Source organism: Myotis yumanensis, unplaced genomic scaffold (assembly GCF_028538775.1).
Source record: "Myotis yumanensis isolate MYYU_CA2020_CCGP unplaced genomic scaffold, mMyoYum1.0.hap1 SCAF_1, whole genome shotgun sequence".
Lineage (NCBI taxonomy): Eukaryota > Metazoa > Chordata > Mammalia > Chiroptera > Vespertilionidae > Myotis > Myotis yumanensis.
The window spans coordinates 139,138,063-139,152,978 of NW_027223752.1; the positions used below are offsets into that span (position 1 = coordinate 139,138,063).

At 40.7% G+C, this 14,916-nt stretch overlaps 1 protein-coding gene across 1 annotated transcript in view; it reads left to right on the forward strand.

Moving 5' to 3' along the window:
- The first annotated feature begins 1,973 nt into the window (after nucleotides 1-1,973).
- LOC139021729 (ankyrin repeat domain-containing protein 26-like) overlaps nucleotides 1,974-14,916 on the forward strand; it is a 109,737-nt gene continuing 96,794 nt past the window's right edge. The window contains exon 1 of the mRNA XM_070432274.1: nucleotides 1,974-2,067. The gene's annotated coding sequence lies outside the window, so the exon portion shown is untranslated. The remainder of the gene's footprint in view (nucleotides 2,068-14,916) is intronic.

Consider the following 14,916-nt stretch of genomic DNA (forward strand, 5'->3'; position numbering starts at 1 on the left):
GAGATAGTTTTTACTTTCCCCAAAGGGAAAGGGCCCTTGTATTGCTAATCAATACATAAGCAAAGAACAAAACTTCCCTCCCTCCCTCCACCCCCTTTTAAAGCCTTGGCTACTGTTGCTAGGTGTCAAGGAAGGGAGGGGTTTTGGGGGGCGGGGAGGCTGAAACTGAGCATTCATTAGGGGCATTGTCCATTAGTCCTTCAGGAGACAGTCCACACAGATGTCTTAGGGAGGTGTCTTATCGGTATTTTCCCCAAGCCTGTAAAACATGCTTAGAGTAAAAGTTATAAAGCGTTCAAAAGAGGCTTGTTTGAAGGGGAGTGGAAAGGGAAGTTTTTAGTAATTATCCCTGAGTTGTAAACCAGCAGGGAGGAGGTGTATGCAAGAATGTAGCCTTGAGAGTAACTTGTCTTGTTGTTTGAATCAGAAGAGCTACAATCTTGGATATTCATGACAAGGTGCTTCTCATAAATTGTGGAAGGTTACAGCAAAATAAAAGAAAGGCCTTTTTTCCTGTCCTTACAGTACCTATTCAATATTATTTCCTGTTCTTACAGTACATATACAATATTATAGCTGAATATTACTGAGCCATAAGAAAAGATGAAATACTGCCATTTTCAACAACATGGATGGATCTTGACAACATCATGCTAAGTGAAATAAGTCAGATGGGAAACGTCAATAACCATGTGATTTCACTTACATGTTGGATATAAACTGAAAACAATAAACAAAGAAGACAAACAAAAACTCATAGACACAGACAACAGTATGGTGGTTACCAGAGGGAAAGGGGAGTTGGGGAAGTAGAAACAGGTAGAGGGGGTCAAATGTGTGGTGACAGAAGGAGATAACTTGGGTGGTGAACACAATGCAGGATAAAGATGACCTACCATAGAATTGTACACTTGAAACATACATTTATTAACCAATGTCAACGCAATAAATGTAATAAAAATCTTTAAGTACCATCTTTTTCAATGTTTTTCTTTTTCAAATATAATTATTTTTTCATTAAAATCTTTATCATGTTAACATAATAGTTTTATAATAGATTTAAATGAATTACTGAAATAATTAAAACGTTTTCATTTTAGCTTTTAGTATGCTAATGTCAGTAGAATGATTGATGTAAAAAATGCCTATTAGAGATTCTGAATAATTCTTAAAAGAGTAAAGAGATTGTGATAATGATGGTCTCTAGACTAAGGAATCCAAATATAATTTAGGAAGTGAGCATAGTTTTATAATCCAAACTGTACAAGTTTTGGCTTAGAGTGGCATTTTGATTTGAAGTGTTTTTCAAATGGTAGTGTTAAAGTAGGTTATGTGGTTATCAGACTTTGTATTATTTTAAGTCATCTTATTTTGAAACATTTCTAAACCTTCATTTTTATGTTATGTCTTTAAAATACAACAGAGGAAGTGTAAAATAAAACAGTATTTGCAAAGCTGTAGAGTTGTTTTTTGTGTGTGGAACACTAGTGTGTGTGTGTTGTTTGTTTTGTTTTTGATTAACCATGACTAGTTTCCTGAACTAGCTAAATAAGATATAAGAATGCTGAAAAAGATGTATGAGAATCTGGAATATTCCTGGTATCTTACATATACAGAATGACCTAAATGGAGAAAATTTTACAGTATTTAAAGAATGTACAGGCCATTGCCATTTCAGAATGTACGTGGGTGTTAATTCACCGCAATGAGAGCCCTTGCCTATTAGTGGTCACTGCTATGTAGCATCTGTGGCCACATGGTTACTGAGGTTGAGGATTCTGGTGTCTTTTCTCCCTCTAAGCGGGCGGTCACCATCAAGTCCCTCCCAGCAGCAGGTTGGGTCAGGGCAGGCGCTGCTCAGGTCACCTCTGTGCCTGGTCACCGCCTTGGTTTGGAGCCTCACTCCCTGCGGCTGCGCTCACCCGCCGCCCGCCTTCGCCGCCCCTGCTCCTCCCCAGCGTCGCCCAAGGGTCCTCCAGCTGCACGGAGACTGGAGACCGAGGCAGAGGGAGGACGGAGGACACAGCGCCCGCCGCTGCCGCCGGGCTCCGCACCCTCGGGAGGAACGTGAGTGCCCGCCTTCTTCCCGCAGCGCCCGCTTTTCTCTTTCCCGGGGCGTGTTGCGGGGGGGGCGGAGGAGGCTCTTCTCCCCAAGTTGCCGGGTTTCTCCCACCTCCGGTGGGAGACGCGGCTCTTCCTCCGGGGGCAGCAGGCGCACGCAGAGCACACGCGGGGCCGCAAGGGCGGGTGCTCCCACCGCGGGCCGCCCCCTCGCCTCGCCCCCATCCCCTTCCTCCTGCCCGGCCGGCGCGGACGCCGCGGAAACCGGCCCCGGGGCTCCGGCCACCAGGGCTCCGGCCCCCGGGGCTCTGGCCTCTGCTCCCCGCCGTGCTCCCCGCCGCCCACCGCCTTTCCCTGCGACTGCGGGGCTGCGAGCGCGGGTGGGACCGGGAGCAAGACCCCTCCGCCTGACTTCCAGGCAGCGCCTTTCCCAGGGGGGCCGCTCCTTCGGGCTGGAGGTGGGAGCCAGTCTGTGCAGGCGGCTCCACCCCCTGCAGGAAATTATTGTCTCTGGGGGAGAGCGGGTGGCCTCGCAGGTTGAAGGATGGCTTGTCAGAGGCCCAGGAAGGCGAGGGAGGAGGGACAGAGCCTCTAGCTGCCACTTGGTGCTGGGTCGCTGCTCTGTGCCAACAGCCCTGGGCTCAGCGCACTTAAGGGTTTCTTCCCTGTCCATTGTAGCAGGAGGCTGCACCGTGTAGCACAATACCGAACTCACATTATTCATTCCCAGCTTCTCCTGCTAAATCTATGATCTGATTTTAGTTCCGTTGTATTTACAGTTAATCTCAAGACACTGGTTTTAATGAAATATGTAAATGCAACTATGTTTGGTAAAACTACATATAATTTATCCTAAACACTTTTCCTAATTTGTTGTTTAACTGTTCAGTAATTACAAAATATGTGATGAATTCTGTAATTTAATTCAAAGCTGGAAGCTTTTTTTGTTTTGTTTTTTAAATAGTAGCAATGTGGAATACCATACTTCTTTCTACATGTTCCCCAGTTTTTTTTCATGCCTGTCTTTTTTTTGGCTTTTTTATTTTTTATTTTAATATTTTTATTCTTTAAAGTATTACAAAGTAGTAAATATGTCTCCTTTTCCCCTCTCTGCTCCCCCCCCCCCATGTCTGTGTTTATTGGTTATCATAATTTCCTCTTTTTCAAACGTACTCCATTGGCAGTGTTGGGAAAATTGGACAGATACATGCCCCCCAAAATGAAACTACACCACCAACTTACACCATACACAAAAATAAACTCAATATGGATAAAAAGACTTAAATGTAAGTAGTGAAACCATAAAAACCCTAGAAGAAACCATAGGCAGCAAAATCTCAGACATTTCACATAGCAATACGTTTACTGATACATCTCTTATGAAAAGGGGAACTAAGGAGAAAACAAACAAATGGGATACATCAAAATAAAAAGCTTCTGCACAGCAAAAGAAACCATTAACAAAACAAAAAGAGAGCCCACTGTATAGGAGAACATATTTGGCAATCATACATCTGACAAGGGGTTAATATCCAAAATATATAAGGAACTCATACAACTTAAAGGGAAGAAAAAAGATCCAATTAAAAAATGGCCAAAGGACCTAAATAGACACTTATCGAAAGAGGACATACAGTTGACCAAGAGACATGAAAAAATGCTCAAAGTCATGAATTATCTGAGAGATGCAAATTAAAATGACAATGAGGTACCATCTCACACATGTCAGAATGGCTACCATCAACAAGTCAACAAATGACAAGTGTTAGTGAAGCTGTGGAGAGAAAGGAACCCTAGCACACTACTGGTGGGAATGCAGGCTGGTGCAACCATTACAGAAAACAGTGTGGAGTTTCCTCAAAAAATTAAACATGGATTTGCCATTTGACCCAATGATCCCACTTCTAGGAATGTATCCTAAGAAATGTGAAGCACCAATCAGAAAGAATGTATGCACCCCTATGTTCATAGCAGCACAATTTACAACAGCTAAGATCTGGAAACAACCCAAGTGCCCATCAGTTCATGAGTGGATAAAAAAGCTGTGGTACATTTACACCATTGAATACGATGCAGCAGTATAAAGGAAGAATATCTTACCCTTTGAGACAGCATGTAGGGACCTGGAAAGTATGCTATGTGAAATAAGTCAGTCAGAGAAACACAAATATCACATGATCACACTCATATATTGAATCTAAGTAACAAAATAAACTGATTAACAGAATGGACCCAGAGACATGGAAGCATGGAACAGAGTGAAGAATCTCAAAGGGAAGGTGGGAGAGGGTGAGTCGGGAGGGAGGTAATCAAGCAAAGACCTTGAATGGATAATCCATGGACACAGACAAAAGGGTGCTAAAGGCCTGGGGCAGGAAGGGGAGGGACGAGAGGGGGCTGGAGGTGTCAAAGGGGAAGAAAGGGGGACATAAGTAATACTTTCAACAATAAATAATTACTTAAATAAATAAATGTACTCCATTGGCCTCTGTCAACTGGGACTTTCCCACCCATTCTATGCAAGTTATTATTTTTTATTTATTTATTTATTTATTCATTTTTAATTAAATCTTTATTGTTCAGATTATTACATTTGTTCCTCTTTTTCCCCCCATAGCTCCCTTCAACCTGGTTCCCACCCCACCTTCTGCCCTTACCCCCTCCACTGTCCACATCCATAGGTGTATGATTATTGTCCAGTCTCTTCCCGCACCCCCACACCCCTTTCTCCCCGAGAATAGTCAGTCCACTCCTTTTCTATTCCCCTGATTCTAATATATTCACCAGTTTATTCTGTTCATCAGATTATTTATTCACTTGATTTTTAGATTCACTTGTTGATAGATGTGTATTTGTTGTTCATAATTTGTATCTTTACCTTTTTCTTCTTCTTCCTCTTGTTAAAGGATACCTTTCAGCATTTCATATAATACTGGTTTGGTGGTGATGAACTCCTTTAGCTTTTTCTTGTCTGTGGAGCTCTTTATCTGACCTTCAATTCTGAATGATAGCTTTGCTAGGTAAAGTAAACTTGGTTGTAGGTTCTTGCTATTCATCACTTTGAATATTTCTTGCCACTCCCTTCTGGCCTGCATCGTTTCTGTTGAGAAATCAGCTGACAGTCGTATGGGTACTCCCTTGTAGGTAACTGACTGTTTTTCTCTTGCTGCTTTTAAGATTCTCTCTTTGTCTTTCGCCCTTGGCATTGTAATTATCATGTGTCTTGGTGTGGTCCTCTTTGGATTCCTTTTGTTTGGGATTCTCTGTGCATCCTGGACTTGTAAGTCTATTTCTTTCACCAGGTAGGGGAAGTTTTCTATCATTTCTTCAAATAGGTTTTCAATATCTTGCTCTCTTTCTTCTTCTGGCACCCCTATAATTCGGATGTTGGTGCGCTTGAAGTTGTCCCAGAGGCTCCTTACAGTATCTTCATATCTTTGGATTCTTTTTTCTTTTTGCTTTTCTGGTTGGGTATTTTTTGCTTCTTTGTATTTCAAATCTTTGATTTGATTCTTACGATCCTCTTGTCTGCTGTTGGATCTCTGTATATTATTCTTTATTTCAGTCAGTGTATGCTTAATTTGTAGTTGGTCTTTTTTCATATCCTCCGGGGTCTCACTAAATTTATCGGCGGTTTCTAGAAAATTCTTGAAAAACCTTATAAGTATGGTTTTTAACTCTATATCCAGTAGTTTTCTTTCCTCCATTTCTGTCATTTGTGACCTGTTTCTTTGTCTTCGCCTTTTTTATGCTTCCCTGTGTTGGTAGAGTGGCTTTGTGTGCTAGGTATCCTTTAGGGCCCCGTGGCTCAGCCTCTCCAATTACCTTAGGTGGACACTCTTGGTGCACCCTTTTGTGGGCTTTGTGCACAGTCTTGTTGTAGTTAAGCCTTGATTGTTGTAGGTATCACTGGGAGGAATTGACCTCCAGGCCAATTGGCTGTGAGAATCAGCTATGTCTACGGTGAGAGAACTTCTGTGCTAAAGACACCCTTCTGGGGCAAGACTTGCTTCAGTGGGGCTTTGATGCTCACTGAGTCTGCCCCCTGAGTGTGTCCCTTATGGATCTGAGGAGTTGTAATATGGATGGTCCCACTTTGACCACTGGGTACACTGGCTCTTGGATCTCTAAGGAGGTGCTAATTTAGCCTCTGCCTGAGGCTACCCAGCAGGAGCTATGAAGAGATCTTCAGATTCCCCTTCATTGTTTGGGGTTTTGAGGTGCCCAGATGAGGCCCAGCTGTGAAGCAATGCAAGCTGCTGTGGGGCCTTGGGCTTTCTCTTGGAAGTTCTGGGTCTGTCTGGCCCAGCTGCAGTTTGTTAGGCAATTTTCAGATTGCAAAGGGCCATGGCATTCATATGCAAAAGCCTCTGCAGCTTGGGTGGGGCAGGGTCTCAGGAAATCAACAGGGCAGATCAAGCAGCTATGGGTGATCCTCAGCCCTGCTGTAAGAGGCCAGGCGTCTCAGCATCCAGTATTCACTGCAAGCACTGCTGAGAGAAAGCAGCCCTAGGGTTCCAAGTTTGGCCCACTGCCAGACAGTCTAGCCCGGGGGGGGGGGGGCACGAACTTTTTGACTCAACGGCCACAATGGGTTCTTAAACTGGACCGGAGGGCTGGAACAAAAGCATGGATGGAGTGTTTGTGTGAACTAATATAAATTCAAAGTAAACATCATTACATAAAAGGGTACGGTCTTTTTTTTTTTTTTTTAGTTTTATTAATTTCAAACAGGCCGGATCCGGCCCGCGGGCCGTAGTTTGCACATGGCTGGTCTAGCCTCTCCCCGTATGAGTCTGGGTCCCCAGAGACTTTCCTGGAACTTAAGTTCAGAGCAGTCAGGAGCTTGTGACTGCCTCCGATTCAAAAAGACAGCTGCGTCCTCAGTTGCCAGCCTTTGCTGCATGCGCCTCCGTACCTCTGCACTTTATTTCTGCACCGCACCTCCTCTGAGTCTCAGTGTACTTTTCTCTTTCCTTATAGTTGTAGACTTTCCACTCAGCCAGCCTTCCTGTAGTTCTGGATGATGTCTGTTTTGTCTTTTAGTTGTATTTTTGAAGTTGTTGTGAGAGGCAGCAATTTCAGGTGTTTACCTATGCCGCCATCTTGGTTCTCTCTCTATGCAAGTTATTTAAAGCTGAAATGAGTGTGGTCCTTTCATCTGCTCTACAGTTTCAGCATATCCAGCATTAGTTCCCAGCAGCTCAGAATCTTTAAGGAAGTATCTAAATCTAGAAATGGTGTCCATGGAGCTTACTTTGAAAGCAATGTCTGATTCAAACTTTGGCCATATATCTGGAAGAAGCCAGTGCTGCAGGAGGAGGTGGTATGAATGCAAAATGAATCCAGGGCCCTGAATTATATTTTCAGTGCAGTATTTTCCCTTTTGATATACTATAGGTATGCTGAAGTTTCTGTAAAAATATGGGGGCCCATTTACATGTATCTAGCCTTTCTCTCAGAGTATAATTTTAAGAAAATATTAATATAGGTTATTGGGTACATTGTATCCTTTCTCTTAAACATACTAAGCTGATGTGGCTCAGTTGGTTGGCATTGTCCAGTGCACTGAGGGGTTTCCAGTTTGATTCCAGGTCAGGGCACATGCCTGGGTTGCAGGCTTAATCCCAGGTAGGGGCATGCAAGGGGCAGCCTTTCAATGTGTTCTCCCATCAATGTTTCTCTCTCTCTCTCTAAAAGTCAATGAAAATGTTTAAAAAATAAAATAAAGAAGATGGAGGCCACTCTTTGGGGAAAATATTTAATGGCCTGAACTTGGCTCAGGTAATGCAAATAGAATATTGCAAGTAAAGAACAGTATTTATTTGGCAACTAATTGAATATGGAATTGAGAAATGAGTCACACATTATCACCTTGGCAGTAATGAGAATGTGAAATCTAATAATATATATTTAATCCATTAGAAGAGGAAACATGAATAGTCCATTTTAGAACTTTGGAGTTGGACTTTCTGGCCTGCCATTTATATTATCTACTCCTTGATGACAGAGACTTTCATACTAAGTTGTTTTTATTTTTTAATTGAGCTTCATTTTTTTATTGTTGACACTATTACAGATAATCCTATTCTTCCCCCTATGCCCACCTTCACCAATCACCCCCCCCTTCCCTCTGGCCATCATCATACTGCTGTCTGTGTCCTTGGGTTATGCATGTATGTTCTTTGATATTCCCTTCACCTTCGTTCATCTAGTCCACCCTTCCTACTGCCCCTCTGACAGCTGTCAGACTGTTTCATGTATCCATGCCTCTGTTTCTATTTTTCTGGTCAGTTTATTCTGTGCATTAGACTCCACATATAAGTGATCTCACATGGTATTTGTCTTTCTCTGACTGGCTTATTTCACTTAGCATAATAATTTCTAGGTCCATCCATGCTGTCTCAAAAGGTATGAATTCCTTCTTTTTTACAGCCACATAGTGTTCAATTATGCAAAGGTACCACAGCTTTTTTATCCACTCATCTACGGATAGGCTATTTCCAGATCTTGGCTATTGTAAATAATGCTGCTACGAACATAGGGGTGCATATATACTTTTGAATTGGTATTTCAGTTTCTTCGGATATCCTCCCAGAAGTGGAGTCGCTGACTCAAAAGGCAGTTCCATTTTTATTTTTTTGAGGGAACTCCATACTGATTTTCCATAGTGCCTGCACCAGTCTGCATTCCCATCAACACTGCGTAAAGGTTTCATTTTCTCCACATCCTCACCAGCATTTGTTTGTTGATTTGTTGACAGTAGCCATTCTGACAGGCATGAGGTGATATCTCATTATTTAATTTGAATCTCTCTAATGATTAATGACATTGACCATTTCTTCACATGTCTGTTGGCCATCTGTATGTCCTTTTCAGAGAAGTGTCTATTCAGGTCCTTTGCCTATTTTTAAAAAATATGTTTTTATTGATTTAGAGAGAGAGAATGGGAGAGGAAAAGAGAGAGAGAAACATCGGTAGAGAGCAACATCGATGTTGAGAGAGAAACATCAATAGGTTATCTCCTGCACACACTCCAACTGGGGATCCTGCAACCTGAGTGTGTGCCCTGACTGAGCATCAAACAGGAAACCTTTTGGTCCATGGGGCAATGCTCAACCTACTGAGCCACACTGGCCAGGGCCCTTTCCCTATTTATACTTGGACTGTTTTTCTTCCTCATGTTGAATTGTATACTTTATTTATATATTTGGGAAATTATCAGATGTATTTTTGCCCAATATTTCCTCCCATACTGTGGGTTTTCTTTTCATTTTGTTTATGGTTTCTTTTGCTATGTAGAAGCTATTTAATTTGATGTAGTCTCATTTGTTTGTTTTTCTTCATTTCCCTTGCCCTAGGACACATATAGGCAAAAATATTGCTATGAGAGATGTCTGAAATTTTACTGCCTATGTTTTCTCCTAGACTTCTTATGGTTTGTGACATTAATTTAAGTCTTTTATTAATTTTGAGTTTATTCTTGTGTAAGTTAGTGGTCTAGTTTCTTTTTTTTTTTTGTACATGTAACTCTCCAATGTTCCCAGCACCATTTACTAAGAGATTGTCTTTATCCCATTGAACATTCTAAAATGTTCAAACACATGGAGGCTAAGTAGCATGTCATTAACAATGAATGAGTTAACAATGAAATCAATGGAGAGGCAAAACTTACCTGGAAACAAATGAAAATGAACACACAACAACCCCAAATTGATGGGAGACAGCGAAAGCAGTCCTGAGAGGGAAGTTCATAGCATTAAAAGCCTTCCTCAAGAAGCAAGAAAAATCTCAATTAGACAGTCTAACCCAGCCGTGGGCTAACTATGGCCCGTGGGCTGGATCCGACCCGTTTGAAATGAATAAAACTAAAAAAAAAAAAAAAAAAAAGTACGTTTTATGAAATGATGTTTACTTTGAATTTATATTAGTTCACACAAACACTCCATCCATGCTTTTGTTCCAGCTCTCCGGTCCAGTTTAAGAATCCATTGTGGCCCTCGAGTTTGCCCACCCCTGGTCTAACACAACACTTAAAAGAACTAGAAAAAAAAAAGCAGTAACAAACAAAGCACAGAGTAAGCAGAAGGAAAAAAATAATATAGATCAGATTGGAAATAAATGACAGAGACTGAAAAAAAAATACAGAGGATCAATGAAACCAAGAGCTGGTTCTTTGAAAAGGTAAACAAAATTAATGCACCTTTAGCCTGACACATGAAAAAACAATGAGAGAGGCCTGAAATAAAAAATCAGAAATGAAAGAGAAAGAACAACTGACATTACAGAAATACAACGGATTATAAGCAGACCCTATGAACAACTATATGTCAACAAATTGTCAACCTGAGCAAAATGGGCAAATTCTAAAAATATAAAACTTCCAAAACTGAACTGGGAAGACTTATTCCTTCATTGTAATAAGACTATTCAGATTTTCTGGTTCAGTAATCAAAAATCTTTCAGCAAACGAAAGATTGGATGGCTTCACAGGCGAATTTTACTGAACATTCAAAAAAGAATGAACACCTGTCCTTCTAAACTATCCCCAAAAATTCAAGAAGAGTAAAGATTTCCAAGCTCTTTCTGTGAGGCCAGCATTATTCCAATTCCAAAACCAGATAAAGACTACAAAGGAAGAAAATTATATGCCAGTATCTCTGATGAGCATCCTATCTAATAAAAGACAAAAGGGTAATTAACCATACCTCTGCTATGCTTCCCATTAGCTAATCGATGAGATATGCAAATTAACTGCCAACAAAGATGGTGGCCAGCAGCCACACAGCTGAAGCGAGCAGTAGACTTGCTTGCTCCAGTGATGGAGGAAGCCAAGGTTCCCTGCCTGCCACGGCCCGGCTCTGAGCTTCAGAAGCAACGATGTTTCAATTACAGAAGCTAAACAAACCCCAGATACCTTCTTTCAGCCAGCTGCAGCCTCAGAGCTGGAAGCACCAGTGAAGGCAACAGAGTTTCAATTATAGAAGGTAAATAAGTCCCAGAATAAAAAAAAAAAAAGAAAAAAAGGAGAGGCTGGGAGCTTCAGCCGCAGGCCAGCCTGAACACAGCCCTTAGCCTCTCACCCAGACTGGCCAGGCACCCCAGTGGGGAACCCCACTCTGAAGGGGGTGTGGCCAGCTGCATACAGCCATTAGCCCCTTACCCAGGCTTGGCAGGCACCCAAACGGGATTCCCACCCTGATACGGGACACACTTCAGGACAAACCAGCCGGCCCCCATCCATGCACCAGGCCTCTATCCTATATAGTAAAAGGGTAATATGCAAATTGACCCTATCATCAGAAAGACTGGGAATGACTGGTCACTATGACACACACTGACCACCAGGGGGAAGATGCTCAATGCAGGAGCTGCCCTCTGGTGGTCAGTGAGCTTCCACATGGGGGAGCTCTGCTTAGCCGCAAGCCAGGGTGATGACTGCCAGTACAGTGGTGGTGGTGGGAGCCTCTCCTGCCTCCTCAGCAGCACTAAGGATGTCTGACTGCTGCTTAGGTCTGCTCCCTGCTGGCAGATGGACATCCCCCGAGGGCTGTCAGGCTGCCAGAAGGATGTCTGATTGCCAGCTTAGGCCCAATCCCCCAGGGAGCGGGCCTAAGCCAGCAGGTGGTCATCCCCCGAGGGATCCCAGGCTGCGAGAGAGCACAGGCCCAGCTGAGAGACCCCCCACCAAGTGCACAAATTTTTGTGCACAGGGCCTCTAGTAGATACTGAAATCCTCAACAAAATATAATCAAGTCAGACCCAGCAATACACTAGGAAGACCATACACCATGATCAAGTGGGAGTTATTCTGGGGATGCACAGCTGATACAATATTTGCAAGGCAATAACTGTGAAACATAACATAAACAAAATGAAAGATAAAAATCATGATCATGTCAATAGGTCCTGAAAAAGCATTAGATAAAATCCAGCATCCATTTATGATAAAAATTCTCAGCAAAGTGGGAATAGAGACATCATCTTTCAACCTTGTAAAGACCATATATAAAAAACCTACAGCCAACATCAGACTCAGCAGGCAAAAACTAAAAGGATTCCCCTTAAGATCAAGAACAAGACAGGGATATTGCTTTCATGCATAGTAATGCAATTCCTAGCCACAGTGATCAGACAAGAAAAAGAATGTTTTCCACTTAAACATTTGTGAAAAACCCTCTATCCCTATTTTTTAAAAAGACAGTGCTTTGTTATCATACATTTACAATATAAGACTCATTTTATACTGACAAAATGCATCAAAGTAAAATAGCATAGTATGTTAAGTTTTTTGAAGTTGCTCCACTAGTAATCTTTATCAAATGGAATAGCAGTGTGTGTAAGAGAATCATGTACCTGGAAGGCACATTTATCTATTAGGATATGTTTTAAGTACATTATAAATGCTTAACACAGGATTTTTCTTCTCATATCAAATGAAGGTGCTTGTTCATTAATCTTAAGATTTTAACCTTGCCCCCAACACATGTAATTTAAAATAATTTTATGTCAACACATATTACTTATTTTCTTGAATTCTGAATCCATTAAATTGACTTGACTTGCAAATTAGCTTCATACAGATGAATGTATAAAGTGTTATGCAACAGCAATGTATGCTTTTTCCTGTAGGTTATATGTAATCTATTACAAAGCATTTTAAACTTTACTCCCCCTCATAAAAATATCTACTTCAGAGAAGTTTATTTGATTTAGCTGGGCAGTTTAAAATAATTTTCTTGGAACTTGTATTAGCTTATTGCAAAAGATTTCAAAACAACCTAAGCGTGGTCTGGCATTCCAATAAGCCATAAAACATGATTCTTATATTTTATCACTAAGCAAACACCTTAATTTTCTCAAATTCTACAATTGGTAGAAGTAGCAATGTATTATCTCTACTATTACAGTCATTATTCAAAAAGGAATAGTATCACATTTCATTTTTAAATAGCTATCAGATGGAATGCTTCAATTGGAATATTCATTATCTGTCTCAATTTAAAAATAATTAAAGAAGTGCTTAAATTTAATCTAGAAAACATGAAATATATTAAAATAAATTTCTAAGGAAAAGAAAAATCTTACTGTTTCATCAAGTTATTATTAAAGTGCAGATAACTAAGGCATTGGTATATTCCTTTTGTATTATATTCTTTCTTAAGTGGAAATAGGTGTCTGTTTAAAATGTCATATTAGCCCTGGCTGGATAGCTCAGGTGGTTAGAGCATTGTCCCCATAGGCAAGGTTGTAGGTTCCATCTCTGGTCAGGGCATAAACAACAATCAACCTATGAATGCATAAGTAAGTATAAAAACCAACCAAACGCCCCCCCTCTTTCTCTCTTTCTAAATTTAATTAATTCATTGCCATATCTAAGTCACTTACCTGGTATACTTCGGTGATCACTTAGCCTAACATTTTGGGTTGATTATATTCCATAATATATTCTACATTGTACTCTTACGGGAAGAGAAAACCTGCCACTATTATACTAAAACTCTATATTCTGTAGTTTAAGTGTGTATATTCTGTATTTTACAGAATATTCTGTATTCTGTGTTTTCTATACTTCCGTATTTCAGTATCAAAATTTTAATATGCCAATCATATTCCCCTTATAAAAATGATTTAGTTTAGCTGTATATTGTCCAAAAATTACATATTGGTAAAAAGCAAGTGTCTATTTACAAAGGCCAGTGTGTAGGACTAAGAGGGGATAAAACAACTAAAAAATAAGTGCATTTAAAAATGTTGTATGCTCTAATAAACTTTAACCAGTATATATGAGTTCTGAGTATTCTGAGGAGGACATATGCATGCATTACAGCACACACACACACCTGCAGAAGAAAGTAAATTAATGCACATGAAATAACTGCAGAACAAAAGATTATTAATTTTGAAATAAAATTTTTAAAATAGAAAACAGATTAGTGGTTGCCCAGGTTAGGAACAAGAGGGAAGAGGGTGTGGTTATAAAAGGGCAACACAGAGAGGCATCCTTGTGGTGATGAAAGCCTTTTGCATGTTGACTATAGTGGTGATGGATACACACAGAAAAAATTTTATACCACACACACACCACACAAATAAGTACAAGTGAAACTGGGGAAACCTCAATTAAATCCATGCATTATCAAAATCAACTCCTGGTTGTGATATCATAATACAATTTTCAGGTATATGGGATCTTGGATTATTTCTTTGTTTGTTTGTTTGTTTGTTTTTAATTTTGTTTTATTGGTTAAAGTATCACAAAGAGTATTACATATGTCTCCTTTTTTTCCCCTTGACCTTCCCCCGGCCGCCCCTACCCCCCAGTGTCTTGTGTCCATTGGTTGTGCCTATATGCATGCATACAACCCTCCCTGGCCATCCCACTGTTGTTTGATAATCTGCTCTGCCTCTGTATCTATTTTTGTTCATCAGTTTATAATGCTCTTTATTATCCATAAATGAGTGAGATCATGTGATATTTTTCCTTCATTGACTGGCTTATTTCACTTAGCATAATGCTCTCCAGTTCCATCCATGCTGTTGCAAATGTTAAGAATTCCTTCTTTTTTTACAGCAGAATAGTATTCCATTATGTAGATGTACCACAGTCTTCTATTCCATTCATCTACTGATAGGCACTTAAGCTGTTTCCAAATTTTAGCTATGGTGGATTGTGCTGCTATGAACATCAGGATGCATATATCCTTTCTGGTTGGTGTTTCTGGTTTCTTGGAATATATTCCTAGAAGTGGGATCACAGGGTCAAATGGGAGTTCCATTTTTAAATTTTTGAGGAAACTCCATACTGTCCTCCATAGTGGCTGCACCAGTCTGCATTCCCACCAGCGGTAATGG